Source organism: Pleurodeles waltl, chromosome 3_1, assembly GCF_031143425.1.
Source record: "Pleurodeles waltl isolate 20211129_DDA chromosome 3_1, aPleWal1.hap1.20221129, whole genome shotgun sequence".
Taxonomy (NCBI): domain Eukaryota; kingdom Metazoa; phylum Chordata; class Amphibia; order Caudata; family Salamandridae; genus Pleurodeles; species Pleurodeles waltl.
In genome coordinates, this window is record NC_090440.1 from 1,828,490,015 (window position 1) to 1,828,510,803 (window position 20,789).

General features: G+C 49.3%; 1 protein-coding gene across 3 annotated transcripts in view; it reads right to left on the reverse strand.

The window, feature by feature from the left end:
* The window catches only part of GLS (glutaminase), a 607,111-nt gene that overhangs the window by 521,496 nt on the left and 64,826 nt on the right, over positions 1-20,789 (reverse strand). The gene's annotated exons all lie outside the window — the stretch shown is intronic.

Consider the following 20,789-nt stretch of genomic DNA (forward strand, 5'->3'; position numbering starts at 1 on the left):
CAAACAAAAGCCGCAAAAAAAAACAGGGCCTGACCCGCCGGAGCGAAAACAGTGCAAACCAATCCAAGGAACTCTTCACCTATCATCAGAGAGTTTGTCTGTCCATTAGCCATCGATAACTCGATCCTCTTCCCCCACAAGAACTCTGCGATGCCCTCGAGGACCACTTCCACAACAAGATAGAAACCATCTACAGTAACTTCAATCTCTAACATCGCCAGCATCCCATCAACCTCCATTGCCAACCACCCACTAAACGCATGGGGAAAAACTCAGCACACTCAACACCATCACGCTCATAAGCTCCATTCACCCAGAAGCGCCCACCAACCCCTACCCCGATAGCATTCTCAAACTCGGAAGAAAAAAGATTGGCCGCCAGCTCACCACCAACCTCAATTCCTCATTAACTAGGGCCACTTTTCCAGAAGCCTGGAAACACGTATAGATCAGACCCCATCTCAAGATGCCCTGTGCAAACCCCAGCGAGCTTCAGAATTACTGCTGGATCTCTCTGCTCCCGATCCCACCAAAGTCTTGGAGAAGGCCACCAACCTCCAACTCATCAAACACCTGGAGAGAAACACCCTGATAGATACCTTCTAATCAGACCTCAGAGCCAATCACAGCACTGAGACAGTTCTTATTGTGGCAATAGACGACATCTGTGTCTAACGCGCCTAACGTGGAGGCATCCATCACTATGATGGTCATGGATGGAGGGGGACTGAAGGGCATCCCTCAGAGAAGGTTCATTCAACAGATAATATCCAAGACTGCATCACGACCAATGAAACTGGTCTCCGACAGCTCTCCACTTGTTGGAACCATTGCCCTGCAGAAGCATCACTGCAGAGACCGTGTACACCAACATGCATGCTTGACCAGGAGTATACTGGAATCCAGCTGACCTAGCAGACTTAAGGAGATCATGACTGGAACTCTTGTCCATTCCAGGAAGGATCGAACCATCTTCTGAATGTTTTGAAAACTCTGATGAGGAGGAAAGCCACAAATAAGGGTAGGGCCTAGAACCGACCCTAAGAACAAGAGACCCTGGGAGACCGCAGGTGAGATTTGGGATTGCTGACTGAAAAGCCCAGGTCGAACAGCAGAGTTGCTATAGAGTGTAGATGGTGTTTTACCAGCTCTGTAAACGCATTCTTAAGCAGTCAGTTACCCAAGTATGGAAGATTGGAGTACCTGACCTTCTCAGATGAGTAGCAACCACTGCCATCACCTTGGCAGACATGAGGTGCTGATGTCAAACCAAATGGGAGCACAGAAAACTGGTAATGTTCAGAACCCACTACATAATGCAGGCACTTCTGGTGAGACCACAGTATCAGGGTGTGGAAGTATGCATCCCGTAAATCGAATGAAACCACCCTGTTTCCACTTCCAATACCAACTTGAGCTAGGGTCAGCATCTCAAACTCCTACTCCTAGAGGCAGAAATTCAGTACCATGAGGTCTAGGATTGGACACAGACCGCTAGCCTTCTTGGGATCAATATATATTGTGAACAGCACCCTTACCCAGTCTCCTGCTCTGGCATTAACTCCACTGCACATTTCAGAAGGAACACTGGCACTTTTTGTATCAAAAATGAAAGATGCTCTTTGGACAAAGGGGAGGGCAGAGAAAGAAGTGAGGGTGGAGCCAATAGAAAGGGTATGGCACACCTTTTTTTCTATTCTCTAAAGGACCCGTTGGTCCAGTCATTGGCATCCAGGCCAGCAGAAAGGTGGATACCCGGCCTCCCACAGGCACCTGGTGTACTGGTAGGGGCAAACTATGACCATATTCCTCGTGGTGGAGTGCAGAAAGAGGGGGATGAAAAGAAGGAAGAGGAGGTGGAGATGGCTGCTGAGTGGAGGCATAAACAGACTTTACTTCTGGCACCACCTCAGTATTGCCTAATCAAAGATTTTTGCAGTTGCTGCACCATTATATAGGGAGACAAGTGGTGGCTAAAGCTGAACCCACTAAAGAAGCCTCAAAAGTGCCAGAACGGTCTGTAATCCTGCTGAGGTTGTGGGTGTTGGAGACCCAAGGATCTGGCTTCAGCCTTACTAGCCGTAATTTACTCCAGAACTAAGTCCACTTAATTGCCAAATAAAATAAGCAGGTGCCATTAAAAGTAAGTCCATTAGTTTGGCTTCCACATCATAGTAATGACGGCAGACCAGTTTCAAGTACAGCATAGCGAGGGTCACCAAACCCACACTGCCAAAACTGGACTGGACTAGACATGGCTGTTCGAGTCTCATGTTAAGAGCTTCTCTGGCTTATACCCTTCTTAGTGCTGGAAGGCTTTTGGTGGGTAGCCATGCACTTTATAAGTAACAATCAAATACAATGTGATGGCTGTCTTTGAAGACACTCGAAAAATATGCCTCAATATCGTTAGGGACCTGGGGGCTAACAAATTCAGCTATGTGCCATAAGGTATGAATACACCTTGCTAGTAGGAAAAGTAGCAGTGACATGATGTCTGCTCAAAATGAATAAAGAATAATTTTGAAAACAATAAAGAGCAATTTGACCTCTGTTGGTGCTACAAGTACTGCCATACTGCACTAGACCCCTAGGGGAATCCAAGATGGGGTGACTTGTGGGGCTCTAACTAGGTTCTGTTACCCAGAATCCTTTGCAAACCTCAAAATTTGGCCAAAAAACACTTTTTCCACTCATTTCGGTGACAGAAAGTTCTGGAATCTGAGAGGAGCCACAAATATCCTTCCACCCAGCGTTCCCCCAAGTCTCCGGATAAAAATGGTACCTCACTTGTGTGGGTAGGCCTAGCGCCCACGAAAGGAAATGGCCCAAAACACAACGTGGACACATCACATTTTTTCACAGAAAACAGAGGTGTTTTTTTCAAAGTGCCTACCTGTGGATTTTGGCCTCTAGATCAGCCGTCCCCGGGGGGGCAGAAATGGCCTAAAATAAATTCCCCCCCCCCAACAAACCCTCCTGGGGAGAGACCCTTGCCTACGGGGTCGCTCCCCCTGCATGACATTGGTGCAAAAAAAAAAAAAAAGATCCCCGGTGCCTAGTTGTTTCTGCCCCCCTTGGGGGCAGATTGACCTAAAATCGGCCGATTTGCCCCCAAGGGGGGCAGAAATGGTCTGAATACAATTTCCACCCTAGGGGAGCGACCCTTGCCTAATGGGTCGCTCCCCATCCCTAAAAAAACAAACAAACAAACAAAAAAAAAAACACATTAAAATAATTTGCCCTGGCGCCTAGAGGTTTCTGCCCCCCCTAGGGGCAGATCGGCCTAATAACAATAGGCAGATCTGTCCCGGGGGGGGGGGGGCAGAAATGGCCTAAAATAAATTTGTCCCCCCCCCGCCCCTGCAACCCCCTCCGGGGAGCGACCCTTCCCTACGGGGTCGCTCCCCTTGCGTGACATTGGCGCAAAAAAAAAATCCCCGGTGCCTAGTTGTTACTCGCCCCCTTGGGGGCAGATTGACATAAAATCCGCCAATCTGCCCCCAAGGGGGGGGCAGAAATGGCCTAAAATAAATTTACCCCCCAGGGAGCGACCCTTGCCTACGGGATCGCTCCCCTTGCGTAACGCCACAAAAAAAAGATTCCTGGTGCCTAGTGGTTTCTGCCCCCCTTGGGGGCAGATTAACCTAAAATCGGCCAATTTGCCCCCAAAGCGGGCAGAAATGGCCTAAATACAATTTGCCCCTCCAGGGGAGCGACCCTTGACTAAGGGGTCGCTCCCCATCTGTAAAACAACAACAACAACAAAAACGGTGCCTAGTGGTTTCTGCCACCCTTGGGGGCAGATCGCCCTAACTAGAATAGGCTGATCTGCAGAAATGGCCTAAAATAAATTTTCCCCCCAGGGGAACGAACTTTGCCTAAGGGGTCGCTCCCCTTGCGTGAAATTCACGAGAAAAAAAAAACTCCCTGGTGTCTAGTGGTTTCTGTCCCCCTTGGGGGCAGATTGGCTTCATAAAATTAGGCCAATCTGCCCCCAAGGGTGGCAGAAATGGCCTAAATATAATTTGCCCCCTATGGGAGCGAACCCTTGCCTACCTCCCCACCTCTAAATAAAAAATAAAATAAAATTATCCCAGGTGCCTAGAGGTTTCTGCCCCGCCTGGGGGCAGATCGGCTTAATAATAGGCCAATCTGCCCCTGGGGGGGCATAAAAGGCCTGAAAAAAAAAGCCCCCCCCTGGGAGCGACCCTTGCCCAAGGGGTCGCCTTGCCCAAGGGGTCGCTCCCTCATGCCAGTTTCATTTAGAAAAATTAATCCCTGGTGTCTAGTGGGCATTTCAAAAGCCGTATTGCTTTACAATAGCGTGAAGGAGGAGTCCTTGTGCCAATCAGCGCGTGATTGCACGCTGATGTCACAGGTGGGGTGGGGGAAATCGGGGGTGGAAGGCGAAGGTCTTCCCCTTTCATCCCTGCCTTAGGAGGTGGGGGGGAACCCCAGCGCTCCCTCTGAGCTCTGTGCCCAGGACGTAATGGTTACGTCCTGGGCACACGAGCTCTGTGCCTCAGGACGTAACCATTACGTCCTGGGCACAGAAGGGGTTAAGTAACTTATAAGTCACCTATATGTCTAACCTTCACTTGCTGAAGGTTAGGTGCAAAGTTATTAAGTGTGAGGGCACCCTTGCACTAGCAAAAGTGCCCCCACATAGTTCAGGGCCATTTCCCCGGACCTTGTGAGTGCGGGGACACCATTACACGCGTGCACTACATATAGGTCAATACCTATATGTAGCTTCACAATGGTAACTACGAATATGGGCATGTAACATGTCTAAGATCATGGAATTGACCCCCCCCATGCCAAATCTGGTATTTGGGGTGATAATCCCATGCATCCCCGGGGCTCCACAATGGACACGGGGTGCTGCCACACCAGCTCTCTGGGGTTTTCTCTGCAGCTGCTGCCACCCCACAGACAGGGTTCTGCCCTCCTGGGGTCTGGGCAGCCCAGTCCCAGGAAGGCAGAACAAAGAATTTCTTCTGAGAGAGGTGTTACACCCTTTGGAAATAGGTGTTAAAGGCTGGGAAGGGGTAGCCTCTCCCAGCCTCTGGAAATGCTTTGAAGGGCATAGATGGTGCCCTCCTTGCATAAGCCAGTCTACACCTGTTTAGGGAACCCCCAGTCCCTGCTCTGGCACGAAACTGGACAAAGGAGAGGGGAGTGACCACTCCCCTGTCCATCACCACCCCAGGCGTGGTGCCCAGAGCTCCTCAAGTGTGTCCCAGACCTCTGCCATCTTGGATCAAGAGGCGTGAGGGCACTCTGGAGGCCTCTGAGTGGCAAGTGCCAGCAGGTGACATCAGAGACCCCTCCTTATAGGTGCTTACCTGACTAGGTGGCCAATCCTCCTCTGAGGGCTATTTAGGGTCTCTCCAGCGGGCTTTTCCTCAGGTAACAACTTGCAAGAATTCACCAGAGTTCGACTGCATCTCCCTCTTCAACTTCTGCCAAGGATCGACCGCCGACTGCTTCAGGACGCCTGCAAAACTGCAACAAAGTAGCAAGAAGACTACCAGCAACATTGTAGCACGTAATCCTTCCGGCTTTCTTGACTGTTCACTAGTGATGCATGCCTGCCTTCATCCTACACTGGAAGCCACGAAGAAATCTCCAGTGGGTCGACAGAATCTTCCCCCTGCTCCAGCAGCCACCAAACTCAGCATCACCGGTACTCTGGGACCCCTCCCATCCTGACGAGCGTGGCCCCTGAACACAGGTGGTGGACCCAAGTGACCCAGACTGTCCAGTGGAACAACTGTCCAAATTTGGAGGAGGTAAGTCCTTGCCTCCCCTCTCCAGACAGTAATCCTGTGCACCATGTGAACTGCAGCTACTAGGGCTTCTGTGCACATTTCCAAGAAATCCTTTGTGCACAGCCAAGCCCAGGTCCTCAGCACTCTGTCCTGCAATGCTCAGCTCCCTGAGTTGATCTCCGGCTTCGTGGGACCCTCTTTTGCAGTGTTGAGACGACTGCCGTTTTCAGACTTCTTGAACCAGTGTTCAAGGACTTCTGCGGGTGCTACCTTCTTGTGCGTTGGCTCTCTACGTTGTTGAGGGCCCCCTCGGTCTCCTCTCCCAAGTGGCTACATCCTGGTCCTTTCTGGGCCTGGGCAGCACCCTTTTTCCTCAACCGCGACTCTTGCAGCTAGCATGGCTTGTTCGCGGTCTTTTGCCAAAGAAACAACTCTGAATCCTCCAGCACGCGGTGGGACATCATCTGCACGAAAGAGAAGTTCCTAGCGCTTTTCGTTGTTGCAGAATCTTCAGCTTCTTCCATCCGGAGGCAGACATTTTGCACCGTCATCCGGGGTTTAGTGGGCTCCTGCCCCCACCGGACACTTTCATGACTCTTGGACTTGGTCCCCTTCCTTTGCAGGTCCTCAGGTACAGGAATCCGTCTTCACTGCTTTGCAGTCTGTTGTGGTCTTTGCAAAATCCTCTATCACAACGTTAGTGTGTTTCTGGGGAAATAGTAGTACTTTACTTCTACTTTCTAGGGTCTTGGGGTGGGGTATCTTGGACACCCTTGGTGTTTTCTTACACTCCCAGCGACCCTCTACACACTACACTAGCCTAGGGGTCCATTTGTGGTTTGCATTCCACTTTCTTAGTATATGGTTTGTGTTGCCCCTAGGCCTATTGCATCTTACTGTATTCTACAGTGGTTGCACTACTTTCTGACTGTTTTTACTTACCTGATTTTGGTTTGTGTGTATATTTTGTGTATTTTACTTACCTCCGTGGGGAGTGTATCCTCCGAGATATTTTTAGCACATTGTCACTAAAATAAAAGTACCTTTATTTTTAGTAACTCTGAGTATTGTCTTTCTTATGATATAGTACCTATATGATATAAGTGGTATAGTAGGAGCATTGCATGTCTCCATGTTCAGCCTAAGCTGCTAGAACACTACTAATCTACTAATAAGGGATAATTGGACCTGGCACAAGGTGTAAGTACCAGCAGGTACCCACTATAAGCCAGGCCAGCCTCCTACAACCTGCACTAGCCTGATGGTGGGCAGGAAGGTTTTCAGTGTCAAGTGAATCACACATATTAACTTGGCACTGTAAACCTTCCTGCCCACAATCGGGTTTGTGCAGGTTCTCACAGATAACACCACTGCCATGTGGTACTGCAACAAGTAGTAAGGGTTGGGGTCCTAGAACAGGAGAACTTGTGAAGCTCGGGTGAGTGGTGAGTCACCTAGCGGGATCTCTAAACGCTATGATGGACAAACTGCTGCCGTTGCCTAGAGGACCGTGAATACAGTTACACCTTGAGGTGGTGCAGGATCTCTTCCATCAATGGGGAGAACCCCCAAGTGATCTTTTAGCCACCGCCGAGAAACATGAAATATCAGCACTTTCAAGTCTTGTAAGCCATCAAGCCAGAAGGCTCTCTCTCAGAGACTCATTCCTTCTAAAGTGGAGCTTGAGACTCATCTATGCCTTCCCACCTCTTCATCTCCTGCCCTGCGTTCTGAAGAAGATCAGGAACAACCAGACTGAAGTCATCCTAGTAGCACCAGAGAGGGCCAGGAGAGTGCGGTACCCAGAACACCTGGGCATGAGCATCTGTCTTCAGATCAAGCTACCGCTTCAGGATCACCTTCTGTCGCACCTGAAGGTAGGGTACAGCACCTGAACCTGTGTATTTAGCATCTGCTTGAAGTTAGATTAGTGACAGCGGACTTCTGTCTGACCTTCCTCCTGAGGTTGGTTATGTTATCTTGGCAGCGAGGCATCCCTGTACAAAATCTACCTGCGCCAGTTGTTGTGACAAATTTGTAGCAACCACCAAACTGATCCACTACAAGCCAGGTTGTCCGAAGATTTGCTGTTTGTCTCTGGCCCAGCAAGGGCTTGCTTTCGGCAGTTAAAGTTAGTTGGCTCTTTCAGCTTTTTCGCGGGTTCCTGGATCAGACTTCTTGATTTAAATCACCTGTTATGATGGAATTTTCCAAAGTTTTCAACATTTATATCCACCAACACTGGCATGTTGGAATGCTACCATTACCACTGTGTGCCCTGCGACATAACTGGTTTATTATTTATCTGTTGTGTGCATTGGTTTATTCTAGAGGGACAAATGATGTACTGTGAATTGGGGGAGTGGCGAGTTGGATGGCCACAGTGCGGTAAGCAAGAGTGGGGATGGAGTTGTGGGGGTAATGTATTACATTTGCTTTGGATATGGGGTATGGGTTATTGGGAGGTTGCAGAGCACATGGAAAGGATAAATGGAGAAAATGTCATGAAGACACCCTTACATGATTGCTAGCAGCATGACAGTATTGTCATTGAATGTGAATGGACTAGGCCACAAAATCAAGTGAGGTCTGGTACGTAAAAAGCCCTCTCACGATAAGAGGCAGATCTGGTGTTCCTCAAGGAAATGCATATGTGAAGCACAGAGACACCGCTACTCAATGGGGGCAATATAAAGTGCTGGGACATGGAGGTTATAACAGGAGATCCAGGGAAGTGGCTGTCCTTGTCCGAAAAGTCCCTTCCATTTGAAATAATTAGACTGTGGCAAGACACATTAGGTCATTATATATAGTTGTGTTGGGTCACTTAGAGGGAGAAGGTGATGGCACTTATTAACATGTATGTTCCTCGTGGTCATGCTGAACTGGTCAAAGTCAACTCGTCCTGCAGCTGCTGTTCCTCCAAAGCCTGGGAGGACTGCCTGCCTTAAACAAAGAGCCAGGAACTCCTGTGGAGTAGCAGAGCTGCTTCCCTTCATCTTGCAAGCGCCCCAAGACAACTGAAAGGACTCTGGACTGCAAAAACCTGACATCGGGAAGCACCAACGCACCCGTGCGGTTCCCAGCCCTCCAGAGACAAAGCCACCTTGGACTTGCCGACAGTGGACCCTCTGATGTCGCCTGCAGCCTCTGCAAGCAGGCCACATTAACGCGAATGCTCAGGTGGAGAAAACCTGACGCCCCAAAGCACCTCTGCACCGTCGCCCCCTGGCCCATGGGCGAAGGACCCGAGGTGTCCCCACATCCCTGGGCATCTCAAGAGTGGAACCCCCTTGTTGGTTCCCTGCACCTGGATCCCCAGTTCTCACCTGCGGTATCTTTTCAACCGGACCGATCCCCACGAAGTACCATTGGGCGCCCAACGCCATACTACACCTCCGCAACTGGCCGCCCCAGTGCCGCCCGATGTGACCTGTTGGTGTGGTCCTAAACCTTGTCCAATACTTGGTTTTCGCTCTATAGGATACGTTTCTCCGCCTTGATCAGCAAATACGCTGACAAACTCACCCCTTTGAAACCGGCGAAAGCCAACAGAACCTCAAGACAACCCAGATGGTACACCCCGGAGCACAAAACCACCAAACGTAACCATCTCCTACCCGAAAAGGGATGGCGTACCTGATAAGGACTCCTACAACAGAGATGCACACAAAAAAGCACTCAACAACCACCTGCGCATCAAGGAGGCCAAAAGAACAGCCATCAGTGACTGAATTGACACCCCAACCAACCACACCAAGGAAATCTTCAAGATCTTCAAGGAATTCTGCAACCTGACTGCCACAGAAAACAGTACACCCCCCCCAACAACTCTGCAACTCACTATCCGACTACATCCACAGCAAGATCTACAACAACTTTAACCCTCAACCCACTTCGTTCAAAGCCGACAACCTCATCAAACCAGCAAATCTCAGCCCGGCTATAACCACCTGGTTATCAATCGACATCCATATCACTGCTACCATAATGTCCTTCATCCATTCCGGGACACCCACCGACCCCTGCCCCAACCACCAACTCACCATCAACCTTGGATCCCACATGATCAGCAATGAACTAACCAACCTCCATAACATCTTCATCTCCACAGCATCTTTCCCAGGCAGATGGAGGAGCGCAGACATCAAGCCCCCCCATGAAGAAGCCTGCAACCGAACCCAGCGATCTCAAGAACTACCAGCCAATCTCCCTGCTTGCATATCCACCTAAAGTACTCGAGAAGGCCATCAAACAACAACTCAATGACGACCTAGAACGGAACCACCCACTTGACGCATCACAATCAAGTTTCTTGGGCCAACTATAGCACCGAGACTGCACTCATTGCCGCAACAGACGACATCAGAACCAAACTCAACCAAGGACAAACAGTGGCTCTGATTCTCCTCGACCGGTCTGCAGCATTCGACACCGTCATCCACCACATCCTCATCGACTTACTCCACAACATCGGAATTCAACAACACGCCCTAAAGTGGATCACCTCATTCCTCTCAAGACGCACGAGAGTGTCCACCTACCTCTGTTCTCATTCGCTCCCAAGAATATCATAAGCGGCATGCCACAGGAATAATTGATCAGTCCACCGCTATTCAACATCTACATGACTCCCCTTCGCAGACATCGTCAGAGTCCAAGGACTCAACATCATCTCTTACGCCGACAACACCAAGCTTGTTCTCTCACTCACCAAAGTTAACTTCCGCAACACCCTGACCGACGTAGCTGACTGGATGAGAGATAACTGCCTCAAACTGAACTCTGACAAAACCAAGGTACTGATCTTCGGAGATAACACCTCCGCTTGAGACCACAGCTGGTGACCTAAAGAACTCTGACCAACTCTCACACCAAGTGACCACACTCACAACCACGGCATAATCCTGGACAGGCAACTGACCATGAAACCAGTCAACGCACTGGCCTCCTTCTGTTTCCATACCCTTTGCATATTCTGCAAAATCTTTAGATGGTCCCAATAAACACCGGAAAGACCGTCGTACAAGCCCTCTTGACCAGCCGCCTTGACTATGGCAACACGCTCTACACCGGCATCCCCTCCCAGCTCATCAGAAGACTCCAGATAATACAGAACGCGGCAGCCAGACTCATCCTGGACCTCCCCAAGTGTACCTAGATCACTCCTCATCTCAGAAAACTCCACTGGCTCCCTGTCCAGAAAGGATGCCAGTTCAAGATGCTCACACAAGCCTAAAAGCCTCCATAAAATGGGACTGTCCTACATCAACCACTGGCTGAACTTCCATCTTCCTATGAGACACCTGCACTCCTCTTTACTCGCCCTTGCTCAAGTCCCCCGCATCCATCGCACCCGTAGCAGGGTACGCACATTCTCCTACATCGCCACCAAAGCCTGGAATGACCTCCCCCTCAGAACGGCACCCTCCCTGGCAGACTTCAGAAAGCAACATAAGACCTGGCTTTTTGACACAGACGCAGCAACTTCAGCACCCAGATACCCCTAGGGGTGATAGTGTTGCGCTTTACAAATCATGATTGATGGATAGGATAACACTGCAGCTTTTCAGAAATTGCACTGTGTCGACTTTTCCAAACTTTAAGGATTTTTCTTTAAAAAACTTACTTATCTCATCATATTGATTCTAGTGCCTAAACATATATAAATATACTGGTTATTTTTGTAGATTGGTGCGGATCACCTTCTTGAGTCACTTTTCTCATTTATTGACTGTGAGTGTATTTGCAGATGTCTAATACTCTTCTCTGAAGAGCCTAAGGCTGGTCGACCACACTACACCCTAAAAGAGCACCTTGGAATTGCTAGAGCAAGCCCCTGTCCATTAATAAGGGAACCCCTGGACTCCTTGCATGATATATCGCATTTTGATATATCATATAAAGAGCCAGCTTCCTACAATCATCCACTCGGAGCTCTTAGGTGTGATCAAGGGAGAACACCAACTTCCTTTTTGGGCCCAGGCAGTGGAGTCTCTCCTCTCCTTTAGAAGGATGTGGGGGTGCATAAAAAGTAGACAAGGTGATGAATTGGCCTACATGGAAAGGAACACCCACTTTTGACAGAAAGGAGACCCTGGTGCTAATCACCACTTTACCAGGCTAGATGGAAAGGTAGGGTGACTTAGATGGCAATGCCTTCAGCTCAGTCACCTACTGGCAGATGTAAAGCCATAAGGAAGGCTGTTTTCAAAGTGAAAAGCTTGAGAGGACAATTGAGGAGAGGCTCAAAAGGAGCACACATCAGGAATGTCAGAACTAAATTCAAATCCCATCGGGGCATTGTGAATGGGGAAGGAGGAAACATGAGTAAGGCCGTTAAGGAGCCTATTTACATTGGGAGACTTAAACAACCGTAAAAAAGTAGAAATGGCCGACAGATTGCCTTCGAGAGCACCCATAGCAGAACCCTGTTGGGCAAAAGAAAGGATTAACAACAAGATATCAGTGAGAGGGGCAGAACAGGGGTCTACAGACTTTTCTGTGCATCATGCCACAATTTTCTTCTAATGACAGGCGTATACTGTTTTGGTGGAGGGGCGCCTGGCTGCCAAAATTACATTACAGACTTCGGGCGGAAGGTCAACTACCGACACTCCATCTCCGTGCAAGAAGGCTGAGACTGGATAGATTTGTGTGGAGAACCCTTCCCTGCTGCTCCCGAAGGGTCAGTCTGATCAGAGGATCGATGGCACTGCTCAGTAGCTCGAAATACCAGACTCTTTGTGCCCAGTCCGGAGCCCCAAGGATTACTTGGGCCCAGTCATTCTTGATCTTCTTGAGAGCTCTGGGCAGAACTGGTATGAGCAGAGAGGCAACCAGGAGACCTGAGTTCCACTCAAGACGAAAAGCGTCGTAGAGCAATTGCTGCCTTGGAAACTCGAACACGCAAGACTGCGGACACTGCACTTTCTCTGAAGAGGTGGACAGATCTAACCAAGGCTCTCCCCACTGCTAAAAGAGACCTCGCGCCACCTCCGGATGGTGACAGCATTCGTGATCGACTAAGCATTGTTGGCCGAGTTCATTTGCTCTGGCGTACAGAGAGCCCATCATATGCTGAGCCACCAGGGAAATGCCCTGTTGTTCCACCCACATCCAGAAGCATAGAGCCCTTCTTGTTGCAGAACCACATGGCGGTTATGTTGTCCACGAACCCCTGCAATACCTTCCCTTTGAGAGAGGGAAGAAATGATTTCAATGCTAGTCTGATTGCCAGGAGCTCTAACAGGCTGATGTAGTGTATGTATTCTGTTGGAGACCAGACACCTCTGATCTTCGCCTCTCCCAGGTGGCCGCCCCATCTCAGGTATCACTACTGTCAGATCTGGTTGGGGAAAGGAGAGGGATCTGCCTCTGACTCAATCACCATTTGTTAGCCTTCACTGCAGATTTCATGCATTTCCCTCTGAGATCTGGACCATGTCTGAAAGATTACCTTGATGCTGGGCCCACTGGAACTTCAGGTCCCACTGCAGAACACGCATATACCACCTGCCGTGCATCACCAGCAGGATGCAGGAGGCCTTGGGGCCCAGCAGCCTCAAAGTAATTTTCAACAAAATCCAGGAGAGAGGCTAAAACCACAGTATCATAGCCTGAATATCCTGGACTCGCTGCTCGGGAGAATAAACCCAAAACTGTACTGTGTCCAGAACAGCGCCAAAGAAACCGAGCGTCTGAGAGGGAGTCATGTGTGACTGCGGCACATTTATGGTGAACCCCAGCGAATGCAGGAGGTCTGCCGTAATCTGGAGGTGGGACACGACAGCCTGGGGCATGCTCGCCTTCAACATCCAGTCATCGAAATGGGGGAAGACTGAAACCCCTGATCTGCGAAAATGAGCTGCGACTACTGCCAAGGGCGCTGGTAAGGCTGGGGGGGGTTGGTTTAGGAACACGGTGAACTGAAAGTGCTCATAGCCTACCATGGACCACAAGTAACGTCTGTGGGCAGGCAGGGCGAAGATATGTAAAAACGCCCCCTGCAAGCCCAACGCTACCATTCAGTCTCCTGGGTGCAGGACAGATAGAACCTGAGCCAGAGTGAGCATTTTGAACTTCTCCTTCAAGAGATTGAGGGACGGAAGGACTAGGATAGGGCAGGGGCCCTTGTCCTTTTTGGGTACCAGAAAGTAGCGGGAAGAGCAACCACGACCTACTTCTGGCACAGGAACCCTCTCTATGGCTCCCTTGGCCAACAGAGCCCTAACTTACTTGGAGAAGTGCCAAGTGATCCTCTGTCATCCAATCATAGGATGGTGGCATGGAAGGAGTGGTAGTCTCGAAGGAGAGGGAGCAGAGAAATAGCTGCAAAACCCACATGTCTGATATGATGGATTGCCGTGGAGCAGGTGACAGCATATCCTGCCTCCAACCGTTTCTGGAGGGGAAGAGTAAGACTAGGAAGGTTTGTCAGCAGCTTTTGGGGGGGGGGCAGCTAGGAGGTGCAGACTGGCCACACTGCTGGCTCCCTGATCCACAAGTATGGTGGATCCCATGACCTCAGCGATGAAGAGGCTGGGCAGCATGGTGGCTGAAGGGGAATGGACCTGGTTTGGTGTCCCTTCCATAGCCACAAAAGGGTTGAAAAACAGACTGAGAGGGACAAGGGACTGCTGGAAGGTCCAAAGTCCTGGCCATAACAAGAGAATCCTTGAGTGCTTGCTTGTAGAGTCCGCTTTCTCTCCGAAGTGACGGGTGCCATCAAAGGGCATGTCTATAAGATTAGCTTGCTACAGAAAAGGATGATGGAGAGACTGCTGAAACTTTCAAACTCTCATCCCCAGTCACTGTTCTGGGCTAAATTCATTGTTCTTTTGCTCAGCATACCACTAGTTTGGATATAGCCATATGCAAATCAGTCTTGACCTTGCTGCAGATGGGAAAAGTCCAGCCCGAACTGCTAGGCCAGGTTTTCCCTGGGTGGGAAACAAGCATCCTGGGACCGGTTTCGGGATATCACCCCTCATGAGCCAGGCTAGCTTGAATCCAAAGGCACAGTGAGCAAGGGTCTGGGCATACCCTGGCCACATACGGCAACTTTAGCAACACAAAAGGATGATGGACGGAGTGCAGAAACATTTCAAACACTCACCCCCAGTCACAGATCTGGGTTGAATCAATTGTTCTTTTGCTCACTGTGGCACCCCAATTTGACCCAGCCATATGCAAATCAGTCGTGACCCTATTCCCCATGAGAATAGTCCAGTCCGAACTGCCAGGCCAGGACTTCCCTGGCCTTGAAATAACCATCCTGGGACCGATTTTGGGGTATCACCCCTCATGAGCCAGGCTAGCTTGAATCCAGTGGCACAGCAAGAGAGAGACCCACGTCTGGGCATACCCTGGCCACTTAAAGTGCGCACAGCAACACCTGGAAGACCTGGCCTGGCAGTGCAGGGCGATGGCAGCGGGCAATTGTACTCTTCACAGGAGCCCGTGCTGGGTTTGGAACAGGTACTCAGAAAGACATCCGTAAGGGCTTCATTAAAGGGGAGAAAGGGTTCCAAGGAGGAAGCCCTAGGTTGAAGCACCTCTGTCAGAAGGTTGGTGCTGACAGCCCCCGAAGGCAGCTCGAGGTCCAGGACCTCAGCCACTTTCCACTCCACCACTGAATATGAAGCTCCCTCCTTTGTAGCCACAGTAGTGTGAGATAGCATGCAAGTATATGAGAGGCATCCAGTCCACTGGTTTCACCCAGGTCCTTATGCCAGTCCATGGGGCTTTGGAGCTGGTATTCTTAAAGGCCCAGTGACCCCTCCCTTTCCTCACCGTAACCTAACCATTAGGAATAAGGCTCAGGGTCTGCCATGGGGGCAAAGCCCATGTCAGTGCCAGAGTCGGCATTATACGACGCCCATCTGGCTCTGTGTCGGAGTCAGCAATGAGGATGGCAATGGCACAGCAAGGGGGCACGAGCTGCAACGGGAGCGCCAATGTCAGAACTGGTGCTGCGGAAGGTCAACCCACATCGGTCCAGATCCAGAAACGGATTGCTGGCACGGAACTCAAAGGGGACCCTTTTGACCCTGTGCGGCCTAAAAAGGAGGCGAATGGCCTCATAAAACTCCTTAGGTTAGACATGGGTTGCTCCGGCTCCCTGACACTCGGCAGACGGAGGTTCCGCAGGGACAGGCCTAGATCCACAACGCTTCCTTGTCTCATCGGCCGACGGACGAGGTGAAGTTGAACGTTGTTTCTGGGCACAGTAATGAGACCGAGTTCTTTTTCCTTTTTAGAGAAAGGAAGGACGAGATGCCTAAAAGAATCTTGAAAAAACTGGTACCAAAGACCGACACAACGTTTGTGCTATCAGGAAGGAGGTCACGCGTGAGGATGGAGTGTTTTTGACGGAAAGCTGAATTGACAGCTATTGGACGCAGTTCATAGCATGACAGGAGCGGAATAGTGACTGTGGTTACGGACGGATGAGCGTGCGGAGAGTGAGCGGAGTTTGCGGCCAAGCAGCAGGGCCGAGTGGAGCACAGCAGCAGCCGCGTGCGGAGCAGTAGAGTTAAAGCAGGATCAGAGGTCAGTCCGGCGTCTTTTTTCCAGCCATCTGGCAATCCTGGGTCCGTGCCCCTGGCCCTGCGACCTAGCAGAGACCACAGCCGAACTGAAGTTGAAAAGTTGACCGCAAAAAGTCCACCAAAAATCCACCTGCTTTCCGAGCCAAGATGAGTGCATCGGACCGGTGAGTCCCACTCTAAGACCCAGGGCTCCGAGAACGCTACGCGTGACATAGCTTTGGCCTCTGATCTGGAGTGCGCCTTATGGATACTGTTGAGCGCTCCCTGAGGCCCGTTTTGGAATCCACGCGGAACGTGCTTGTGCCCCCATAACCACAGCACATCACAGATTTGTCCTGCCTTTGCTGACCCTCACCGATCCCGCTGAACCCTGGGGGTCTCGCTGAGGCTCGATTTGGAATCCACGCATCAGAACGATTGGCTGGCTGGCTGATAAAAAGGAGGGCAGAGAGGGCAAAGGGAGTAGAACTCCATCTGACCTTCATAGTCGCCCCACTCATCACCTCACAGTTTAACAACACTCAACGGCGGCAGTACAATATTGCTTGGTTTTACAGCAGAGTACTTCGGAGCAGGCTCGTGGCCCCCCCGCCTAGGCTGTTTAAAATCAGAATACGGCAGTAGAGAGGCAGAGGGTGAGGCTGTGCTCAATAATTGTGCTGAGGCAGTGGTCCCTACCTGTCAGTCGTACTCTCTACAGGCCTTCCTGTCTTTAAGCCTGAGTTGACGCACCCGCTTGATTTTCCCATTCTACCTTACCTTTGACCTTGGAGGATCTCCGAGGAGGAAACTATGACCTTAAAGAAACTCCGTTCCGGACGTTTGTTGCCTGGAAGGTCCTGTGTAAAAACTAGATCTAACCCTCTTCGAAATAAAGGCATCTCGGCTATTCAGCTAAAAGGTCAGAGCCAACTATTCTCCTTCTGGGAGAAAAGGTAAATCTTCCCAGGTAGAGCTGAAGAGCGACATGTTTGTTGACCCGACTGAGGGTTTGGAGTCAAATGAATCCGCCTCAAACAAGGCCTTAAAAGATGTTTTCCAAGTGGAGATCAGTTCAGGGGGAGACTCTGAGGTATTGGAGGAGCAAGCTTCCCGGTACTTCCGTCAGTAACCAAGGAGCATACTCAGGGTTCTCAGAACGGCCTAACCCTGCCTGGATTGCAGCCTCCTTTCCCCTCCCTCTCCCTCCACCTGTGGTTTGCTAATTCTCCACTGCTGGAGCAGTTCACGTTAGCACCTCAAGAGTCTGGTGCTCAGTTAAAGAGCACAGATTAGTCGGTTAATGACCTTCATGACTTTACCCTGCCCGATTTGGACTTAAATTTCTGTAGCAAATACTGGCATATGGTAAAGGACCACTCTTTGCCTTCTGGGGGACCTCTGCCTGCACCCCGTTCCATATGTCTACAACTGTTCAATAGTCCTACCTCTATAAATGACTCTGTCTATTCTCATCTTTCCACAAGCTTAGCCCATGATCCAAGTAATGTATTGCCTAGTCAGCCCCAAGATCTGGAGGTTAGGCTCCCCGCCTACTTGAATAGCTTGGAAGATCTGCTCTCTTCTACCCTAAAATTGCTGGAGAAATTTGTAGGTGGATCAGACTGTATCCTTGAATTAGTAACAGCTATTTTGAAGGAGCTGACTAAAGACCACAAAAATGGGCATCTGCTCATAGACCCTTGTGAGGTATGATCCGTGGCACCACTGACATTATTGTCCACAAAAGAACAGAACTCTCCTAGTAGGCGCTCCAGAGCCGAGGCAAGTACTCAAACCTCTAAACCTCACACAAATAAACCACTTGATAAGAGGTCCCGCTGGATAGTCCTGTGGACTTTATCAGATTTATCTTTGATTTACCGCAAGATATTGCTAAGCAAGAGGAAAATCTTAACCCTGCTGCCCAGGAGATATTTCCAATCTTCAAATTTCGATCTAACCACAAGAAGGACTCCAGGGATAGGCAGTCTCCTTCAATAAGAGTGTAAGGAAAATACAAGAAAAACAAGAAATGTAAGAGGAAGACCCTTTAAAGTGAGTTAATCTAAAAAAAGCCGACCTGAAGGTTCAGTAAAAAAAGCTGAAGAAAAGTCAATTTTCCTCAGTTGAGTGATTCCTCACAAGCTTGTCTGGAGCCTTTAAATTAGATCGTTCAGCATACTATGAAGCCTTGACCCTCTCCAGGGCCAACTTTACGAACTTTGTCATCTCCAATGGAGCATGGGTGGGATCCCAGGAGGGTGCTCCCCGCCCCTTGCTCTTGGGTGGTCTCCTGCACTGAACCCAACAGCTCCAGTATTCTTGCCTTTGAGGCCCACAGTAGACATTAAGGATGCCCCTTGGATGCAGGTTCCCAGTGCAGGGTGTCACTATGGGGCCTCCCTCACTTTAGATGTTATCCCCCTTTTCGATGTTGACCTAATTTTGAAGAGATCCACTATGTTAAATTGCTTTTCAGACTAACGCACTGAACTCAATTCAAAGTGATGAAATTGCTCTGGTTTCATTATTAGACTATGATGAAGGCTGTAAATCGAGGATTACATTTCACTGTAAGCGTGTGATGAACTTGGTCCTCCAAAATGCTGACTATCTGCAATGCCAGGGCATTGATGTGGTTCATTTTCCTGGCTCTAGTCTTACTGGGGATGGCGATAAGAGGGGTGGGGAAAAAAATCTTAGCTAGGCCCACAGACTGCTATCCAGTATCTAAGTTATACAATCAGCCTGGCCATTGTGAGTTTAGGTCCAGGATGGACATGCAGGCCCTTAAAGTCTCATTAGTTGGAAACAACAGACAGGAGTTTGTGCGGGAGATACAGGCTCTTCCTGACCAAAGCGTCTCTGATCTGGATGGGTGGAGTTGGCTCCCAGGCATCATGTCTCAGGTGTGGAGGTCCAGACCTCTATCCAGCTACTTTAACTAGCGCAGGCCTAAATATCATCTCCTGGAATATAGCAGGAAAAAAGTTATTGTCCCTTAGCTCCCTAAAACCCGATATGATTTGCCTTCAGGAGACATGGTCCGATGGAGATCTATTGTGGGATGATGATTTTTTAATCTATTGCAAGGCTACCCCGTCTAGGAGGGGGCATGCCAAGGGAGGTGTGGCCTGTCTGCTGTCAACTAGACTTAAGTGGAATTTTGAGTAAATACAGCTGTTTCGGTGGCTGCCCTAAGGTTGGAATTGGGCTTAAGAAGTGTGTTTGCCCAGGGTCTCGCCGGGGTCATCCGTTGGGCTGCTTCTCTCAAAGCAGAGGATAATACTCTGAGGGCCTTACTGCAAAAACAAATCTTTGCAGAAAATAATATCTTCAGGTATACCTTCTCTAAGAATCTTACGTACGCCCTAGAAATGTTCGAAGTAGATTTTAAGCAGGTCTTGGCTATTCCTTCCCCGCAATTGAAAAGCAGCCTAAAACAGGCAACTTGGTCCTTAAGTCATCGATTGGACCTAGAGAGCTGTGCAAAAAGGAGAACGTTCTCGATTTTATCAAAATCCTTATTAGCAAAAAAAAGCACAACCTTGCGTAAACTGGAACTTACAGCATTGGGTGAGGTGGTTTTAGTTGCTTCTGCGATTGGGATTGTTACCTTTAAATGTATTGTTGGCAACATGGTATGGTTCAACTAAAGAGTGCAATTTCTGCTTTGCCGAACCTCAAGACCTAAATCATGTTCTATTTGCTTGTCCTTCCCTTACCCCCATCGGCGTAAATGGCTAAGAGCCATCTGTTTTCAGTTCTCTCTGATGTCGGCACCAGAGTTTCTCCAAGCCTTGTACTCCCCTACAAATGAATTTTTTTGTTATAGCGTTAATTTTAAAAAAAATGTTTTTTAAAAAATTTTAAAGATGCAAATAGTTCTTTTTGGTTGGTCGAAGGAAGATATTGGCGAGAGGTGGTATGATCAGAGGTTCGGTTCAGGGAAGCCACAATTGTGCAGGATCAACTGATCAAACCGCTCTTATTATTTTATTATATTATTATTATTATATTTACATTTCGGCCAGTTATTTAATGATTAATGTATATTTTGATATTTTATGCCTTCTTCATCTTTTTATGTCTTATCTTGTTTTATTATGTGGACCTCGATTTCCAAAACATAAATAAATAAAATTGAATTGAAGAACGTTGCGCCTTCTTCAACTTCTTATGCCTCAACTTATCCGATCGTCCAGAGGACTTTGGGCAGGATGACAAAGAGGAGGGACTCAGCAACCTATCCTGAGACCATCCTCTCGACTATGATCGGGACTGACGCGGAGTCAAGTGTCAGGCCGACATCAGCTTTAGGGACCGCTCCCTCAAAGCCTTCAGATTCATGGCCCGGCACTCAGAGCACGACTTCGGGTCGCCCTCCAGAAACAAAGGCACACAAGGTGATGATCTGTCACGGACATTGCCCAATGGCAGGATCCACAGGTTTCTAACCCTGTGTTACGCGAAGACA